The 18,730-nt window shown below is 37.1% G+C and overlaps 1 protein-coding gene across 3 annotated transcripts in view; it reads right to left on the bottom strand.

Moving 5' to 3' along the window:
• The window catches only part of Nox4 (NADPH oxidase 4), a 161,257-nt gene that overhangs the window by 141,122 nt on the left and 1,405 nt on the right, over positions 1-18,730 (bottom strand). The window lies entirely within an intron of this gene.

Genomic DNA, 18,730 nt, shown 5'->3' with positions numbered 1-18,730 from the left:
ATAAAACATGTCTATGACATTGTATTTCTTATGCCTGTAAATCAAATTTATATTCATAATTTTAATGTTTAGCTTGTGTAATTAATAGATTGTGGACATGAATTTATAACCTTACAGATGTTCCATGGGAGCAAGACTACATTCAGGAAGGAAAATTGAGTTAGAAGGCAGAGGAGATGATTCAGTTGGTAGAATGCCTTTTGCATAAGCTGAGGACCTGAGTTCATGTACCCAGCACCAGTGTAAAACAGTGTGCCATTATATGGCAGCATGTGCCTATAATTCCAGTACTGGAAAGCAGAGGCAGGTAAATCATGGAGGCTCACTGGCCAGTCAGTCATGTCAGTAGGAGAGCTCCAAGTTCAGTGAGAAACGCTTTCAGGAAAGGAAAGGGAGGGCAGGGGAGGGGAGGGGAGGGAAGGGAACGAAAGGGAAGGGAAAGGAAAAGAAAACAATTTTAAAAGGGTGAATCTGAATTGGAAACCTGTATTGCACCCTTTTTCCTCAAGGCTCAGGGACTACTGTGGAAAAGATTCAGAATGATTTTAAGAGCAAGGGGTGGTGGATGAATACAGGGAATCTGTATTGTGTGGATACTACAGGGTAGTTGCACATATGAATCTACAGCATGCACAAAACTGTGCAAACCCAAGCCAGACATGATCTCAGCATTGATGAGGAAGTAGATAGGAAACCCTAGCCTTAGCAGAGGATCTATCACCAATATTTAGATCCCGGGAGAGGGAGATTCAGTTTCCTTTACTCATATTTCACCTGGTAGATTGACCAGACTCTATGTTATAGATCCGCACCCAAGAGCACTATGGAAACGCAAATTATATTTGATAGACCTTAAGAATAAAAACAAATAATAGTAGAGTACATGAAGTTGGGGGGGTTGTAAGATGGAGATGAGGTGTCTGAATATAAAAAATAATCTGTATGAAATTCTTACATAAGATATCTTTTTAAAGGGTGAAGAATAATACAGGAAGACACTTAATATTAACCTCTAATTTCCATGTATGCATGCATGAGCATTCATACCCACACACATATGAAACACACATACACATACACCCAAAACAAAATGAGAATTAGTTTAGTACTAGGATACCTGCTTCCTATGTCTAAGGCAATGGGTTGGATAATAACATGAGTAAAAAGGAGGAAAATGGGGAGAAGAAAGAAAAGGAGAAGGTAAAAGAGAAGGCAGAGAAGGAGGGGAGGGCAGGAGGGAAGAGGAATGACATTTCAGGGACTGGCTATTTAAAAAGCAGGTCATAAAATAACTATTTTAATAAAGCTTCATGTATAATTAGTAATGATGAACATGCCGTGAACAACCAGAAAATCGAGCCCAGTAATCAATCATTAAACAAACAAACAACAGCAACAACAACAACAACAACAACAAAAAAAACCTTGAAACTTGTTCTCCCTTGGGTACTTGTAATAGAACGAAGTTTATGGTTATCCCTTCAGACCATAAAAAAATATAATTCCATCCAAATAATCCTAATGGTTTCTGTCCACTAAATGCTCTAAGAACTTTCAACTGCAATGTAATTTTTAATCAAGTTGACCCCTTTTCTCAATTTCAATAGTGCTAAGTAAAAAAAAAGAAAGAAGGTCTCCAAAAGACATGATCCCTTACATAGAAAAAGCTGATGAAGCTACTTGGGAAAGGGATCAGTCAATAACGTATCTGCCAGAAGGATCTAAGTTCACTCCCCAAAACCCATGTAAAAATTGGATGTTGTGATGCTTCATAGTGACCCTAGCACTGGGGGTGCAGAGACAGGTAGAACCCCAGAACCCACTGGCCAGTCATTCTAGCCACTCACTGAGTTCCAGCTTCAGTGAGAGATCTTCTCTCAAAAAAAAAAAAAAAAAAGAAAAGTGGAGGTATTTAAATGTGAGGGGAAAGGTAAGGTTAAACAAGGAATCTTGGGGATAAAGGGAAAGAAGGAGCTCAAGACAGGTGGGACCATAGGAGACAGATATTATCAAGAAGAAATGGGGACACTTTAAATGGGGAAACAATGGTGGAAGGGTTAGACAATGCGAGAGATAAACAATACCTAGCTAGTTTTAAAAAGCCAGAGGGAATCATATTAGTCCAACAACTTAAGGAAAAATTTCATATAGACTATCACTACCTGAGTCCATGTGTATAGCTAAAGGCTACATAGCAAGAAAGAGTGCCACATAACAGAAAAGTTCCTTTGAGTTGTTGGCCAGGGTGGTCCAAGAGACTCCCAAAATTATACAGGCTATTGCCACAGCCCTTGATGGCCTCACAGACCTTAAAGGTAAGACCCTACTGCTGAAGACAGAACACACTTTGGACAGAGGATTTGGAATAATGGAGCTGGAACTAACCTGGAAACCACTTCCCCTGAAGGCTACCTCTCAGTACTATGAAGGTACCAGAGAAAAACATCAATCAATGGTCTAACACCAGCTTCAAGACCAAGTAACCACACAAATTGCTGGCACACCACACATATTGGTGCAGTAGTGGCACTTTTATCTTGGGGGGAATCAACAGCTACTTAATTAAACTAAAAGCTTACTCAATGGGAGGAAACTCAAGTGTGGTACTGTAAACATAACCAAATACACATGACTGGAGAGGTCACAGATCTTAGAGAAAACTCCAAGACTTTCACATCCCTAGAGTAATGTAATTTCTTGCTATGTGAAAAATATGTATTCTTATATTTACAGACAAATATCCCAGTCACCATTTATCAAAGAAGCTTCTTTTGCACCAGGCAGACACTATTACCAAGTACATCTGGTCACAGACATTGTCTATGAATTTCCCAGGCCTAAGTGACACATCTCCAATGCAACCTCTACAGATCTAAGGCTCACAGAACCCTAAACAGGGGTAAAGAAGACACTAATGATTCGCTCAGTTCTCATTAAGTCCTCCATGCAACAGAGGGCTAGGAACACAAAAGGTCATAAATGGCCAAAGTGTAAAGATTGAGTCTGCAGAATGCTGGTTCTTGGACAGAACTCCTATATTAAACTACATTCACCCAGGGTTCAGGGAGCATTGCAGAAGAGGGGATGGAAAGACTGTAAGAGTCAGGGATGAGGTACACAACAGTATGGAAATAGAGTCCTACAAGCTCTTGGGACCCTGCCCATATGAAGCTACAGCAATGATGGCCATACACAAGTTCCATGCAAACTCAAGCAGACAAAATCTCAGCATAGAACTGTGGAAAGGACAACAGACCCCTATCTTAGTTGAAGAAATATTGGCAACTGATTACTGCTGGGTGAAGAAGAGCTGATCTTCCAAAAGTGAGGGACTCTAGATAGGCTGACCAGACCTGAGAGGATGGACTTGCACTGGGGAATGTCTGGGCACAATGACTTGACACATTGGGCCTTAATAAAGATGACAGAGTGTGTGGGTTCCACTGCTGGGGTTGTGGAAGTGTCCCAGTGGGCTTAGGGGTATAAAGATGATTAAGATTGATTAAGATGTTCTGTATGAAATATACAAAAATTCAGTAAAACATGTTTTTTTAAAAAAGGGAAAATGAAAAGCAATAATCAAAGACAACTGATGTCAAACTCTGGCTTCTAGACATATGCACATGTACAAACACAGACACACACACACACACACACATACACATGCACAATCACAAATGCACTATAAACACTAAATAAACATGGAAATATAAATAAACAAGAAAAGCTGATGAATTATTTTCTGTGAAAGTACAGTGATGATCCAAAAGGTAGAGTCCATCCTGCTCCTTTCCAGATTCCCTGACTCTCAACTGAAACCTTCTCTATGTTACAGGTTATTATTTTCCTTCCCATCTTTCTAAAAATGAAGCTTTTCTCCCCTTTTCAATGTGAGTTCAGCTTTTCCTTATAAAAGTCTATTAGAAGTCTGAGAAACATGCAGCTACTATTATAGCTTGTGGTTTCTCTCTGTACAGAAGAAAACAGGATCATAATTTAATATTTCTGTCAGGTTGTGTCTACCTTGTTCTTTCTGTGCAAAATCCCCTGGGGCACCAAAGATTCACTTCTAGACTGTGACCGTCTGGGAAAGTTAAAGTTTAACATGAAAGGAATTCAGGATTAAATACTAGCATGCCCATGAGTTTCTAAAGACAATACTGTTGAGTGAAAATCTCACTAGGAACAAAACCATAAAATGTGTATCACAAGTAACATCTGTGGCCTCAGTCAAGGTCACTAGTATTCAAAACCTAGACTTGAAAAAATTAAACAGCAAAAGTAATTCCTTTACTTTCTCTCATAGAATTGTTGCAAAGGGTGAAAAATATATTGAATGAAATACTTTGACTTATTTGGCTGAAAGACATTATTGGAATGGAATTTTCTTAATTATCTATTAAATGCATGTTGATGTTTATGACCTTCTCTAAATCTTTACTAGTTCCTAAGGTACAACAAAGCCTTCAGAGTTGGAGAATTTAATTATATAATGCTTTTATATTTTCATCCTTCAATAGAAATGGTCTCTGCACTGGAAAAGGTAAGGAGGAGAACTTTGCAGAGCATAGCTGACCTGAAGGCTAACACAGGCTTGCTTTTCCTATGTCACAGGTCCAGCACATCAGGCTGAAATCACTGTATGCATACTGACCTCCCATCTACTCTTCATCCAACACAACTATCCCAATGCTTGCTTCACTACTCACCTTTAAACCATGAACTTAAATTTCTTCCTGAAATTAGAAGCCAAATTATATACATATATGGGGACCCTGAACATGCAGGAAACTTTGTGAGGAAAAGAAGCAAACAATGATACATCATCATCTGGAATACCAGATCAAAATGGCCGAAGGGTTAGTCCACTCAAAGTTTCTACAGTCTAAGATGATCCTCAACCCTGCAGAAAAGTAGTACATGTAACAAGAATATGGACAGTTTCAACAGCAAGTGCTATTGAATCTTCTGGAAGGAGAAGTCATACTAGAGCTGTACATTCTTGGAGTGTAAGGAGAATCATTTCTTGCCAGTTGGAATCAATCTACTAATAAAGACTACTGATGATGTTAACTGGCTTTTCCCCTTTGGATATTATGAACTATGGGTAAAAACAAAACAAAAAAGTATGTTTTGCTTCTTGTTTATATAGTTCAATGTACTTTGTAAATGTAGTTTGGAACTTATGCTCATCAAATCAAAGATACTTGACCAAGTTCAAAGGCCCAAAGCAACTAATAAAGTAACCTGATGAAAGAATGTCAATGGTAGGTGAAAGCACTCACATCACCCTAACCTTCAGTTCCACAACTGGTACTTTTAACATTCATGTTCCTCACCCTCTCTTCTTAGGGGACCTTTACACCCTTTAAAATTCAGGAGAGCAAAGTAACAGGAAGGCCCATAGGGAAGCATGTGGAGGGGAATGGTTAACAGAAAGACCTAAAGTATACAGCATGGGGAAAATGAAACCTGTTTCAACGAGTGCCAGTCTGTGACTTTCCAACTAGCATGAGCTTTCCAAATTTCATTACACATGATGATTTGTAATTTGAAATTATTACTTTGAAAATCCTATTGTAGGGAAAAGGAAGATAATAAAAAAAGGCATTCATCTCCAATTATTTCTTCAAGTGTTAACAAGTGTCTTTTCAAATCTCAGGTGTATAGAATGCTTTGACTCTGAGTATATAACCTCTTTCATTTTACTCCCTATCTATCTAGCTAACTATGTATATAAGTATATATACTTAAGTATTTCTAAATCTATGGAAAAAAATTTTATCATATAAAACTATGTTGAATTCACTTTGCATATATAGGAGCAAAAATCAAATTCAGCTTTCTAATTTATAAAAAAAAAAAAAAAAAACTTTGCTCGAAGTCCATACTTCACCTACTTTATCTACTTTTTCTTTCATCTCATTGCCAGAACAAAAAAGAAAGCACTTTCCATAAGAAACTTTCTCTCACAATATTTATCACAAAATTTATCACATCACAAACTTGAATATGAAACTATAAAGTGAGGTAGGCTAAGGAGGGAGTTATTCCCCACCAAGGTAATTTGCTCCCAAACACCAGAGTCACTACTATCTAAAACATGTCAGGGACTTTCAAAATCACACTGCAGTAGTCGGGACTGCATATGTGAGGTATACTGGCTGTTGAAAGGTGACTGAAATCTTATGTCAGGAAGGCAGGACTTTCGGTTCCTTTCTGCAAACATTCCTTAATGGCACCAAAGAGAGCCATGTCCTAGCACCCTGGCTGCCACCTTAAAACCTGGGTAGATGGTAAAAGACACAAACAGTATATAATGACCAGCTTTTACCTTTGAGCTGCTTTCAATTCTTCAACATACTAACACTGAAGTCATAATTCTCAGTGTAGACTAGGGTACACTGAGAATTATATATTTTCCTGAGGTACCAAAACGCAACACGATTACTACAAATGGCTATGAATGAAGGGAGCAGAGAAACAGAAAGAACAAAATCAGTGTATTTCAAGCCTATTTTTTTAACACAGTGGGTTTCATACATGGTATTTTAATCAGTGGGAAAATTACTCACAAATTCCGTTTTTTAATTTTTCTTATAAATAAAACCATCTTTGCAGAATACTTAGGACTTTGACACAAAACATAGTAGAAATACAAGCCAACATCAAGCCCACAAGAAGATTTAAGTAGATGTTGCTGTTATTTTAACTTACTTTTAAGACACAATATTTCATTAAATACATACAATTTTCTTTGTTGAACTGTTGAAAATGCCAATCTTAGTTAAAATTAATAACAATTTTAATGGTGTTTTCATAAATGATATTCTAGCTCAAACAGAAATTCTACCCAATAATCCAAGTCCCCTCAGACTTCATATCAATGACAGAGCAGCACACAGCCTTCGTCTCTCAAGGATCAGGGAAGCAGCCAGAAGTCAACAAAGGAATCAGACTGAAATGTTTCTGCTGAGCAGAAAGCATATCGCCCCGTTGTAGAGCATCCATTTACTAAGTACTATAGGTAGGGAGCAGAGGACAAATCGCCATGGCCTGCACACTGTGTGCTGTATGCTCAGCCAATTTCTCCATCGCTGTGTCTCCGAATTCCCTTTAATATGTATACCTACAAACATAAATAGTTTGTAATTGCCTTTGTTATCTTTCAATTGCTGTGACAAAACACTTCATCAATACCAACTTGGGAAGGAAAGGGTTTATTTGACTTATATCTCCCTGGTCACAGTTCATCACTGAGGGAGGCAAGAAACTCAGGCCAGAACCTGGAGGCAGGAACTGGAGCACAGGGCATGGAGGGATGCTGCTTACTGGCTTGGTCCTTGACCTGTGCTCAACCTGCTTTCTTATACAATACAGGACCACAATGCCCAGGGGTGACACCACCCACAGTGGGGTGGGCACTCTCACATCACTCAACAATCAAGAAAATTTCCCAGACATAGCCATGGGCCAGTCCAGTGGAGGCAATTCCCCAATTAAGTCTCCCTCAAACCAGGTGTGTCAAGTTGACAACTAAAGCTATCCAGCACAGTAATATTATTATTGATTGGTATCTACAGCATCATTACCAATAATACTAAATATCACTATGTATTATTTATAGCAACACTTACTTTCTGGGTACCTGGGTACCAAAGACTGAGTGTTTCACCTGCCTTTTCTCATGTAATTTTCACGGTTAGCATAAGAGTAAGATTTAAAACTCACCTCAAAGAATAGACTCTTTCTGTCTCAGAAAATTAGTTTTCCCAAGTCCCAAATGTGTATAATCGCCTGAACAGTGAGATTCATATCCATCTCCAGAAAGTTCTAAAACCTGTGTCAGGGCTATAGAGAAAGCACAGTAGTTGAAAGCACCTGCTAGTTTTCCAGAGGGTCTGAATTTAGTTCCCAGCACCCACATCATGCAGCTGTAACTCCAGCTCCAGTACAGCAACACCTCTGGTCCCTGAAGGCAGTGCATGCATGTGCTCATATTCAGAGATGGACACATGCACAAAATTAAAAAGAAAAATATTTTTAAAGTAAAAGACAAAAAAAAATACCACATAGTCTTTACTATAGAAATTACACAATGATTTTCCTCTCCAAAATTAGCTCAGCAATTTTACAATAGGTTTTTGTGATGAACACACTGGTCAGCACAATGGGCAGGAAGAAGCACAGACCAGGAGTTAGAAGACTTATCATCCACATTCAGCTTTGTATGCAAAGAAAGCGTTGAGTTCATTGATCAGGTGAGATAAATGAACCAGAACAGTCCCTGCAGTCTCTGGGGCATTCCACAGTTCTACAGGCTTCCCCACATTAACCCCAGCTGACTGAGTCTCAGAGAAAGACAACCTTGGCATCCAAGACTACTGTGATCCCAGCTACTATGATTAGCAACTACAGCAGCATGCAAGGTGATGTGCTTCCTTAGCATTCACTGTGCTTCTCCTTGGGAAATCAGCTCCCTAAAGTCATATTCGATGAAGATTCAAGCAATCAAAGTGAAACACTGACACTATTCCTCATGGGGGTGTTCATTTATTTGATTTTTTTCTCGGAAGACATGGAGGATATAAGGGTTCTATAAGAATGTTATTCAAAATAGTTGTAGGGTTGTCATAAGACTGAAGTTCTACAAAGTAAGCTAGAACATGGAAAGAAGACCCTTCTAAATGAGTCTGGAAAGGGCTGTTGTGCAAAGTCCTTCTGGGACTCTGAAGGTACAGAAAATAGATAGTAATCTTTGTTTCAGTCTTCCAAACTCAAGGTCAATGTTCAGAGGAAGACGCATGTACTTGGTAAATGCCACAGGTTGAATTTTATCCTCCCACATTTATAAGTTGTTTTCTTTATGCAGGACCTCAAAATTTTTAGAGAAGATTGTCTTTAAAGAGATAATTAAGGTTAAATGATCTCATTGGACTAGGCCTTTATTCTGCTGTATTTTGTGTTCTTGGAAGAAGAGGAGCTAAGGAAACAGGCATGCACAGCAGGAGACCATGTGAAATATTGGAGGAAAGGAGTCATCTATCAGTCAAAGAGGGAGGCACTTAGATGACTACAGTCCTGTTGACAATCTGACACTTGACTTCTCCAAAACTGTGAGGAAACATTTTGTTGTTGCTTTTGTTGGAGTCATCCAGTCTGTGATACTTAGACTGTCCTAGAATGCTTATAACCATAGATACCAGTTCAGGCAATGTACAAAAGTTTGACTGAAATCTAAGAATAGCATAACATCCTGTCTTTACTTCTGGTCAAAAACTTGTTGACAGGCACAGAGGCATATTAATAAACACATAAACACACAGTGAAACAGTCTTATTCTGGACTAATGTGAGAGGATGCATAAAAACATCAGCTAAGAACAAAGAGTTTGGGTCATGAATAAGGCTCATTAGGTACAGGAGCTTATCGCCAAACCTGATGACCTGAGTTTGATCCCTGGGACGCACATGATAAAAGGAAAGAACTAATTCCTATACTCCTGCAAGTTGTCCTCTGGCCTCCACACATGTATCATGGCACATGCATGTCCACACAAATACACACATGCAAGTGCACACACACACACACACACACACACACACACATTTTTTAAAAAGAGAATTCCAGGTTCTAACACAATCTGTCTGAGAGCTCTGCATGGTACAGCAAGTCAGCAAATCTTGGTCTTTACCGTCAGACTGATGAGGACCCATTTTGGACTCCGTGGTAGCTATGTGATCTATGGAAAGCTTTGTAACTGCTGTGAATCTGTTTCTTGGTTTTATGAAGCTGAAAATTCCTATCTTCCTAGGTTATTACAACAATTCAATCAGGGGGCTGGAGAGATGGCTCAGCAGTTCACAGCACTGGCTATTCTTACAGACGACCCAGGTTCGATTCCCAGCACCCACATGGCAGCTAAAAACTGTCTGTAACTCCAGTTCCAGAGGATCAGATACCTTCTTCTGACCTTCTCAAACAAGCAGGAAATACATTCATACACATAAAAAATGAATAAAATATTAAAAGAACAACTCAATTAAACATAAGGATTAAATAAGTTTAAAGAGAAAAATCTGATTGTTATTGATTCACTAAGACAAAAGTTCCCTGTGGTGCATTCTATCATTAATAATGCACAGAGGCAGAAGAACACAAAGATTCAGAATACAAGCTTTGCCAATGGATAGCTAGATATAAATATGAAACATGTACAATGAAATGATATTCCATGTTTATTTAAAAAAAGAAGAGAAAAATCCTGTTCACTGCAACATCATGATGGGCGAACCTGGAGATTACCATGTTATGTGAAATAAATCAAGCATAAAAAGATCACCACATGATCTCACTTATTTGATAAATCTAGCAAAGCTAAATTCACTGGGTTTATAGGAATAGGGAGGATAGGGTAGAGTTGGGAAGGGGGGATGCTGTCAAAGACTAAGAATTGTTAGATAATTAAGAATATGCCAAAAAGACAAACTGCACATTATGGTGACTATGGTTGTCAATGTATCATATTCTTCAAAACTGCCAAAACTCTATTCTAGCCACAAAAAAATGATATTATAAGCTAATGTATGTGTTCATTAGCTCACTCTATCATATATATTTCAAACCAATGTTATAGACAATTTGTATTTGTCAGCTAATTTAATAAAATAAAAAAAAATACAAATTCAACAACTAAGAAGCATGGACTACAATCCTATGCTATATAAATTACAAATATGAGGACCTCTGTAATTCAGTTTCTCAGCATCAAAACAAAAATTTGAAAACATCTGTTCAGTAGTTTAATTGAAAAGATTACATAATTAATCACTGCAATGCTATCAGACTAGAGTGTCAGATTTCACCAGTCTTCAATGATGCAATCTGTTATTGATATTCATATTTTCTTAGCAAAATGAAGAAACAAGTTTTGTCTAGGAGTCAACTCAGCTTCCAAGTTTATACTGCCTTGAATAGCAACATTTATAGAAGAGAACTATGCAGAGGTGTATAACAAGACTTAATGGCATTTAGAAAGCTTTCCATAGGTCGCATAGCTACCATGGAGCCCAGCATGGGCCCTCATCAGTCTGACAGTGAAGGCCAAGCTTTGCTGATGTGCTATACCATGCAGGGCTCTCAGACAGATTGTGTTAGAACCTGGAATTCTCTTTTTAGAAAAATGTATGTGTGCACTTGTGTGTGTGTATGTGTGTGGACGTGTATGTACCATGATACACATGTGGAGGCCAGAGGACAACTTGCAGGAGTACAGGAGTTGGTTCACTCCTTGTATCATGTGCATCCCAGGGATCAAACTTGGGTCATCTGGTTTGGCAACAAGCTCCTGTGCCTACCGAGCCGTATTCTTGAATGAATGAATGATGTGTGGAATAAAAAATAACTGACATAAAAAATCCTCATAATTCCTTAATAATTTAAGAGAAGCCAAAAATAACTGTGATGCTGAAAACATTTTATTTGAGGACAAGTCACCAGTCTTCTTAATCTGTCATGCATATTCAAATATCATTTCATATAAAGTAAAAAGCTGTGGCAAAGTGGAGGTTAATGTGTTCTTGCCTCTGTTCCCAGGTACTTAACCCAGGTGGGGAGGGTGGGGCTCAGACTAGACTGAGCGAACTAACAGACCAAATAATTACCAGACCACAAATTTAGTGGGCGGTAATGAGCAACCCACTTCAATCTCATTTTTCTATTTCAGAAAATAGAAAAGAAATATAAGTAAAGACATCAAGATTTCCACTGGGCCAGGTGGTACATGTCTATAATCACAGCACTCAGAGGTAGAGGCAGAGGGATTGGGAGTTTAAGTCCAGCCTGTGCCTGTGCTGTACAGTGAGTCTGAGGCCATCCAGTCTCAGAAAAACAAAGTAGCAAAACTCTCAGCTCTAAAAATTTTGCCTTGCTCTCTAGTATAAGCAAGTAAAGAATATGACTTTGTTAAAGTTATGTAAACCAATTTACTTGTCAATAATCAGGAAGAAAACCATTTTAATTGACAGAAGGTTAAGAATAAAAACACTTTTTTAAAGGTTAAAAACACATTTAATTTTATGTCTTACAGGGTTTATACTGAGTTCAATATTGTATAACTGTATTAATTCAATTGTGAACCTAAAAATTTTATAGCCACTTTTGAAAGAGATGTATCTTTGCTCTGGAAATTGTTTTGTGTATGTTAAAGCTGTAATGAAATGTTTCCTCTAAAAAATAAAAAAAAAATATGAAAAAAGTATAAAAACAAACATCAATAGCAAACTTATCTAAAAATGGCAACTACATTGAAACCACAGTGCATGTGTGGCTAATTCTAGCTAGTGACTTTTATATTATGGTTATAAAGGGGGGAAGTTAATGATTGAGCATTCTTTGAAATTCACAGGAAGCATATATACCTCCTTCACAGAAACAAAACTGTCAAACTAACCCTGTCTATGCATTTGAAGATCACAGACTCCCACAGTAACAGACAGCTGACTCCATACAATGTTATTTGATAACCCTAGGACTCATGAGAGGACAACTCTCCTTTAGCTGATTCTACAGTACCACAGCTGACCCAAGAAACCTCATTCCTGTTTCACCAGAAAGTTAGAAAGAGAGAACATTCACAACTCTTTTCCACAGAACATGGGAATCTCAGAAAGTTCCCAAAGGCACAGAAAAAATCTTACTATACAGTAGATCTAAAGCAATATATGTGGAAAAAGCAAAAGAAAATTAACTTCTTATCATAGCACAAGGAGAACAACTAGACTGTGTTTGTTTCTTTGTTTTATTTTGGGGGATTTGGTTTTCATTTTCTGAGACAGGGTCTCACTATGTAGCCCTGGCTGGCCTCAGACTCATAAAGGCTTCTGCATCCTGAGTGCTAGGATTAAAGTCTGTGCCACCACACCTAGCCAGAGAACAGCTAGATTAAAAGTGAATACTTTACACACAAAAGTCATTTCAGAGAGAAAAACAAAATACAAAATGAAGACATGTTGACCTAGTACCATAAAAGTATTATTTTCTCACATTAAAATGTTTATATCAATTAAATGATATCAAAGGATCATTCAAATATCAAAATACATCTCAAAAACAGCCATGAACATATGGACTTCCAGAGGCAAAAATTGGAGTCAAATTGCTTTACTTGTACTATAACTTTTCTTTCTTCCTTACTTTTGGTGATGGTATAGGTATTAGAATTCACAGCATTATATGCACTGGGCAAGCACCCAACCACTGAACTTCATCCCCAGTCCTAGTCTCAACGCTTTATTAAACAATACACAATGTATTTGAAAAAATTTTTCTTTATAAAATGTAACAGTGTAAGCAATGGCTATATACCAATAAAAAAATAGAAAACTAAATTTCTCAGGGTTTCTTACAACACACTGGTATTCTCTAATAAAGTCAGAAGTAACCACATTTTCCATTCCTCAAAGTAAATAAATGGAAACAGATTTCATCTTAAATATTCAAAGGAATCCTTTATTTAACAAATTGCTACAGGAGACTGGATGAGGTTATTAGTTGATTTGTTTGTTTACATACTTCTCCCAGCCTTCACTCAAGATTTTATTTTTTTTCCTCTCAGACAATGTTAAGATTCACAGCATGTCATAATTAAACATCTCCTAGGATGTGTACGATCAGATTAGTATGTTAATCAAGTGTAAACCAGCCATGACCATGATGTCTCTCTGTCTGTATCAACCAGTCTGGGAAAGAATACTCATAAGCAGAACTCCTACTAAAACATATTAATTCCTCCTTTATTTAATCTTCTAGCACTTAAGATCTAATTTTCTCTATCAATTGAGAGTTTTGTAAGCCTTAATTTTGTTGTAAGAGCAGTCACAGGGAAATAAAAATGAACACATTTCAGTTTGGGGAATTAAATCTTTTTCCTATAATTCTTATTTTTTCCAACAAGGAAAAACTTCATTGCAATATTAAAAGAAGTGACAGTCAAAACAATGTGATATATATTGGCAGCTGTCTGTCACAGCTTTGATACAGACAGTCAGATATTGATAGGACTCTTAACAATCTTAAGAGCAAGTGTTTCTGTCAAGCATGATGGTACTGGCCTTTAATCCCAGCAGAGGCAGGCAGATCTCTCTGATATTGAAGCTATCCATTTCTACAGGGTGAGTTCCAAGCCTGCAGAGGCTACAGGGAGAGACCCTGTCTCAAAAAGACCAAAAAAAAAAAAAAAAAAAGCATATATTTTATTCTTTCTTTGGTTTACTGCTCAACTTGTAGAAAAATGTATCCTAAGGCAGGAGGTTAAGGTCATCCTTTGCTACATAGCAAATCTGAGATCATCATGGGCCACATGAGACCCTATCTCCAAAACAAAACCAAAAACCAGAAAAAAAGAATAAAAGTTTATGTTTGGAAAAAATTAGTGAAGCTCTTTAGAGTTTCTGTTTTTCAACTTAGTATTTTCTGGACCTTTTTCCATGTTAATATTCTTCTCAAAGGTTATTTCAATAGCTGCTTCGTAATCCATTAGATGGCAGGCATAATGCATTCAAAACGCTTATCAGATCTTTCCCTTTTATTAATACAAACAAAGGTAAAAGCTTTGTAATTTAACCTTTACGTACATTTTCCCATTATTCTTAAGAGGTACTACAAAAAAAATATATATGCTCAAGAGATAAAGCAGAACTCTGAGAAACTCTTAAGAGTCCAGGCCAATAATTAAATCTCACACCCTTCCACCCAATATCAACTTTGTAGAGGAAGAACAATAAAGCTACCAACATCCAGATACAGTATTTTTTTTCTTTCATACATTTATTATTTATTTATTTATTTATTGTGTATGTGTGCACATGTGCACATCTGTGCTATGCTGTGCATGCATGCTATGGCATGCATGTGGGGGTCAGAAGGCAACTTCTGGGAGTCGCTTCTCTCCTTTGATCATGTGGATTATGAAGAGCAGCTCAGTTTGTCAGGGTTGACAGCGGGCACTCGCACCTGCTGAGTCATCTCACCCACCCCAGCTATTATTTTTAATTTAGTTATTTGGTTGACCAGATGTTTCCTTTAAGCAAAATGGTAAATTCACATTGTAATGAAGGTAAGAATATCTTCTTCCGGTCTCTGAAATGTCCCCACAAGTCACTTGTCACGCATGGTGACTCAGTGTGTATCTAATGTAGAAAAGATTACCAAGGAACTTACTTAATTTTTGGCTTATTAATTTCATTCACTTTTATTTTTAAGACAGGGTCTTACTATACGATGTACTCATTGCTCAAGCAATCCACCTGCTTCAGCTTCTCAAGCAGCTGAGACTGAGGACACTCTCTGTACAAGTCTCAGGCACCTGACTCAAATTTAAATTTTTAAAATGATGTATTTATATTGTTAGGAAATCTTTTTGCATGTTTGGAACATTTGGTATATGAACCAGATTTTTACCTGTAAATTTTGTAAAATCTAAGTGTAAGTCAAGTATTTCTAATAAGAGTTTAGTGACTTAACTTTACTGTGAATGAGTATAAAATACATACTCTATTTTAAATATTTAGTTAGAACAAAATGTAAAATACTGCATTAATTTTTTTCATGAATACAGTTGAAATGATTGGATTTTTTATTTATTAGGTTAAAGGTATTGTCTAATTAGTCTAGCTTACTTTTACTTTATGTAATACATTCTATTTCTGTTGGACAACACTTATAAGGAGGAATACCAGTCAGAGGTTTAAGTTTCTAAAATTGGCAAATGAAGTGCATTAGAAAAATGTTTATTATGAGGGAAAAGCAAAGGAGTCAGACCTCCCAGAGACATCTGACAAGCCACACAGCTTTATTGACCTGTACTTCCTCATATAAGGTAGGTAGAATAGTGTCCAAATGAAAACAAGTATTTGCAAAGTGTCTGGCATATTACAGGTGCGCGTAAACTTTCATCAGTAATTGTTTTCAATACAAAGTAGATATGTCAAGGAATTACTGAGAATTAATACCTCTTGGGATCTACATCTTCCTGTGAATAAGATACATTCTGTGACTCCTTCCAGCCTACAATACCAAGATAACGTTGTTAATACACTTTACAGGTAAGTGACAGAGACCTCTGTACCTAATGTTCTCAGCAAAAGAGTTGCAGAATGGATGTATTATTTCCATTTGCGTTTCTTTAGTCTGTCTGTGTGTGGGGTGGTGGTGTATATTTGTGGTATGTGTGCACCTGTGTGTGTATACATGTACCCATGTATGCTTATGAATGACATCAGGTATTCTGCTCTACCAATTTCATACTCTTGAGACAGGGTTTCCTCTCTCTGAACCTGAATCAAGGTTAGCTGTCAGCAAGAGATCTTCATGTCTCTGCCTCCCATTGCAGTGGGATGACAGGTGCTCATGGCCACACCCCAGTTTTTATGTGGGTGCTAGGTATTTGAACTCAGGTCCTCATGCCTGTGAGGGAAGTGGTCTTACTCACTGAGCCATCTTTTCAGCCCACCACTTGTGTTTTAAAATGGTACAATCAAACTGATTTCCCAAAATACCATCATTATTTTGTGTGAATGTAGAGTTCAGTTTAAGGGCACTTAAAATAATATCAGAATACTCATATATCCCTTAGGGCTTCCATATTCCAACATGGGGATGAGCAATGTTTATTTTAAATTAATTATATCTCATTGCTGTACTGTTCTTGTCTGTAATCTAGAAAGCATTGTAAATCCTTTCTGTATTAAACAATACCACAATCATTATAAGGTTAGAACAGGTAAGCCCAGGACAAATAAAACTAAATACTTCTTTCTAAAGTTAATAATAAAACTGTGGGAGACATTTCTTTTCACTAAAAGTAATATGTAAGTTGAAACATCTGTTCCAAAAGCTTAGATAAATACATAACTAGAAATTAATTTTTCTGAAAAGTGAAAAATGACAAGAAACACCAGTCCTCTCTATAAGGAATCTCGTTGAACTACTGAAGCCTGACTAGACAGCTTAAAGATCCACCCACTGTGGAGTCTTAAGCTTCCAAGAGAGCTAACAGTATAATGATCTTGCACTTCATCAATGGGCCTGTTGCCCTTTTTGTGCCCAGTGTTTCATTTTGTCCCCTAATCAGCTTTTAAATTTATTTTGTTTAGTCCCTACCATATGCTAATTGTCCTTGAACCTCTCAGATTTGTCTTATCACTTGGTCAAGGGCACTGAAGTAGAATGAAAGTGAAGAAGGAGAACATATTTTCAGTGACTTAAAAATTGGTTAGACTATATTTGTATGAGTGTGTATGTGCATGGAGATGCAATCTCAATCTTATATGACTTGCCACCAATACAAATTTGCAGTTAAATTATACCACACCCAAATTCATAAAAATTACCTTTTGGATTCCAAAAATAAATTTCTGTTGTCGTAGAGTAAAACTCTAAAGCTGAATTACGGCTTTCCAAGTTACTACAATAGGTTTCCTTTTGATTTAGGACATATTTTGTCACTGTAATTCTCAAGAATTTTCTCCAAGTTGTTCATCAAGTTATTTAGTAATTCAAATCAACTTCACATTAAAGCCTTTCAGTTCATTAGCTCAACATTGAATAGTGAACTTTCCAGGAAACAATAATGAAAGACTAGCAGTTCTTAGGAGTTTATCAAATAATATTTTTCTTAACTTGTTTATTTACTGATATTAGCATCATAATTGTCAGCCACTTGAGAACAAGGGGAGGTTTTATTTTCTACACCTTCATTCAGAAGCAAATTGAAAAGTAGTCCTGAATAACTGGATGGAAGACAGACAAACATGCTGAATTTCAGAATCTTCAATAAGAGATGTTCAGTTTGGAAACTTTTGGAACCCATTAGCTAAAACCATAGGTATGGTATAACCGATAGGTAATGAATACTGTATTCTGTGCCAACCACTACTCAAGGTATTAAGACTAAAAGAAAAGCTGTATATTCAAACCATGAAAGGGAGGGCTGGGTGCACTGAATTAATCCGAAGTGAATTTTAAATAGAAATATATAAATTTATGAAAAACAAAGCAGTAAATCTCCTCTCTAGAATAGGTTTTCTTCCCAAGTGAGCATGATCAATCTACTTGGTCAGGTGTCCTGAGATTTGCAGTAGGTTTTATGCTTTTTGTTCTTGCTCAGAAGACCACAGTCTCCTTACACAGACAGGTCCTCAGATACCCTGTCATTTCAAATACCCTTGAAACTTTCAGATACCCTTGAAAGTTGAAGATAGAAAAGGAGAATAAGATCAGAAACAGATCAAAGAGAATGTGCATTAACATAAAAGCAAAGTTTTGTAAAATATTGTACTCATATTAGACCAGAAACATAATCAGCCAATAACCCAAGGCAAACAGCCAAGATCTACCAGAAATGAGTAATGGCATACAATGAGAACTATCAGTAAAAGAAAACAGTGCAGAAGTCCTCTGGATACACTTGTGGACAGGCAGAAAGCCTTGATAAGTGTAGACTAACAGCCTGTCAGCTGCTGGTCCTCCTGGAAGAGCAAATCTTCTAGGCTCCACACAGCTTGCAAAAAACATCAACTTCTCACAGGCACAAAGAACCTGATGTGGCAAATTCGTTCATTACAATTTAGCAGACATTACCTTTGGTTCTTCAAAGACCAAATGATAAATCAAGAAGCCTGACCACTTCTGAGATCAATATGTTTCTTAAGTTTACAGCAAATATTTCTTT

This window comes from Nannospalax galili, unplaced genomic scaffold (assembly GCF_000622305.1).
Source record: "Nannospalax galili isolate Female #2095 unplaced genomic scaffold, S.galili_v1.0 scaffold347, whole genome shotgun sequence".
Classification (NCBI taxonomy): domain Eukaryota; kingdom Metazoa; phylum Chordata; class Mammalia; order Rodentia; family Spalacidae; genus Nannospalax; species Nannospalax galili.
The sequence above is the reverse complement of the archived record's forward strand: the minus strand, read 5'-3'. Positions and strand labels throughout refer to the sequence as shown.